The sequence below is a fragment of the Triticum aestivum genome, chromosome 2D (assembly GCF_018294505.1).
Source record: "Triticum aestivum cultivar Chinese Spring chromosome 2D, IWGSC CS RefSeq v2.1, whole genome shotgun sequence".
In the NCBI taxonomy this organism is placed as follows: Eukaryota; Viridiplantae; Streptophyta; class Magnoliopsida; order Poales; family Poaceae; genus Triticum; species Triticum aestivum.
In genome coordinates, this window is record NC_057799.1 from 88,941,865 (window position 1) to 88,944,691 (window position 2,827).

Here is a 2,827-nt window from a genome sequence, read left to right on the forward strand (position 1 = left end):
CGCCCTCGTCGCTGGAGTCGATCTCCTCCGCCGAGTCCTCCCCATCGACCGGGTTCAGCCCGAACCACTCCTCCGGCTGGGCAACGCCGTTGTCATCCACCTCAGGAGCAAAGGCGCTGGTGTCGGTGTAGTCGGCGATCGCCGAGGCGCACTGGATAATAGCCGGCCGCACCGCCTCCAGCTCCGCGTCGGCCTCCTGCCGCCAGGTGGCCAGCTGGTCCAAGCTCAGCTCAGGGTACCAAGCTCTGGCGAACTTCAGCGCCCACCTAGCGCCGCACCGGGCCGCAGAAGCCTTCCAAGCCTCAAAGCGGCCAACCGCTACCTCCAGCCAGTCGGTAGTCCGACTGGGGGTACGGGGAACAACCTCGCCGGGCCAGAGGGCGGCCAGCACTTGCGCCCCGACGTGCTGAAGACGGCGAAGCATGCGGTGAGCCGGCCGGAGGCGGGCCTGGATCACCAAGAGCTGCTCCTCAAGCGATCGACGAGCGTTCGGCGCGATCACAACACCAGCCTGCCTCTGCGCCTCGCGGCGGGCCTCGACGGCCTGATTGGCGGCTGTAGAGTAGCCAGGGAAGTACTCTGCACAAGAAAGAAAGGAAACGGAAAGAGAAAGAACACAAAGTCAAAAATGGACCAAATGGCAAGCGGCAAGCAAGGAACGAAGAAGAAGGCGGCTTACCGTCAATCAAGTCTTCAATCTGGTTGTAGCCGCTGATCAGCGACTGCCTTGTGTCCGCCCAGTTCGCCGCCTTGGCTTCATATTCAGCTTGGAGGGCGGCCTTGCTGTCCTGCACCGCCTTCAAGGCCGCCTTGTGGCTCTCCTCCTGGTCGGCCAGCCTCTTGGCCAGGCGGTCACGCTCCTGGGCCAAGGCGCTGAACTCGGCCTCCTTGGCGCGAAGGGCGGTCTGGGCCACACCCAGCTGCTGCCTCAGATCAGCATTGGCCTCTGCAGATATGGCAAAGAAGAAAAAAGCAATGAGAAAGAAGTCGCCAGGAAAGATCCGGCCCGACTGCTCAGCAGTCGGCCCGAATCTCGGGGACTACACCCAGTGGGTGCGCTGACGCGCCCCCACGTGAGATGAAAGGAGAAGCACTTACTCCGGCTCTCAGTTAGATCAGCCGTCTTCTGGGTCAGCTCCTGAGCCTGGGAGTTGAAGGCACCGCGCGGAGGTTGTGGTAGTCCTGCAAGCCGGACAGAAGAGCGAATAAGATCAAGATAGCAAACAAAGTCTACCAAGAAGTTCCAAGCCGCCTGCTCAGCAGCCGACTCGGAACTTGGGGACTACACCCAGTGGGTGCGCTGACGCGCCCCCACGGAAGAAATCAAGATCAAAGAAACAACAAGAGCGGGAAGACTCACCCGAACGGCCGACCGTGTCGCGAGGAACTCCTGATTGTACTGCCTCAGCATGGTGGCCTGGGACTGAAGCCGAGTCCGGACTTCTTGCGCCGCTGCGTTCAGCACGGCCGTCCCGCCGCCTGGCGTCCACTCCGAGCTGGCGCTGGCCGCCTCCAGATCCTGGGCCGACGAGCTAGAGCCCGCGGCCTTCTGTGGGTCCAGCGCTGAAGTCGCCTTCCCCGCGCGTCGGCGCGATGCCGAACGAACCTCGAGGTCCGTCGTCGCGGCCGGCTCGCCTCCAGCTGGTTGCGCAGACGGCGCGCTAGGCCGGCTGCTTCGGTCCGCCCTAGGCGGCGATGGCGGTGCCACCTCCCTCTCCTGGACGACGACGTCGCCCTCCTCCCTCTCCATCCCCGGCAGGTCGCTGCCGGCTTCCTCCGGCGGGGGCTCCAGAATTTCGGGCACCACGGCGCGCAGGGGGGTGACAAGCAAGGCCCCCGCTGCTGCCTCTGCGGCTTCAGCCTCCGCCTGAGCCTTCGCCGCCGCGTCGGCCTGCGCCTTCGCCGACTCCTCCGTCGCCTCCTGTGCCGCCCTGGCAGCGGCCGCCCTCAGCTTCGCCGCCTCCCGCTCCTCCCGCGCGTCCCGCGCATTCCGCTCCATAGCCGCCTGAAGTTCGGCGCGGGGATCTACGCGGCGGGTGCTTGTAGATCCTCCCGCCTCCCCAACCACGGAGGCGGCGGCGACTCGCTCAAGAGAAAGCGGAGCCCTGTTTTTTGAGTCATGACAAGGGCTCAGAAGCATGTCAAGAAAAGAAGAAGGGATACGCGAGAAGACTGACACTGACGCTGAAACTTTCTGTGGCTCCTTCACCACCTTACGGAAGCGGGCCGCCTTCGCAGCCGCCTCTTCCCGCCTGGTTGCCGCCGCCCCGCTCTTAGGCTTCTTCGGCCGACTGCCGAAAAGGCCCGACGCAGCCCGGCGCTTCTGTCCGCCGCCTCGGGCAGTCGGCGCGGCAAACGAGCCCGCGCCACGATCAGTCGCCGGCTGGCGGCGTGGAACGACCTCCGCCTCATCATCATCTGGCCAGTCGGCAAAACTGGCCCCAAGCCCGGAGCCGCCTGCTTCGCCGCCTCCCCCCTCAGTGTTGTCCTCCATCGCGGCTGCCCCCAGGTCGGGGTCCTCCAAGTCATGTGCCGCCCGGCCGGGGAGAAATCGGCGATTCGCCCCTGCTGTCCCGGCCGCCGGTTGGAGGAGGGGGTTCTACCAAGAAAAGCCGGCTAGTCAGAGCCGGCCAAGAAAAACTCGGCAACAAAAATAAAGAAGAGAAGGAAAGGGCAAGTCTACCATAGGCGGAGGATTGGCGCGCGAGTATGGCTCTTTGCCAAACTGCCACTCCGCGTCGAGCTTGCAGTTCGCGAGATGTTCACCATGTGAGCTACCTCGTCGTGAGGCATCTCCTTGGTGCACATCCGGCTTGGATCGAGCTGG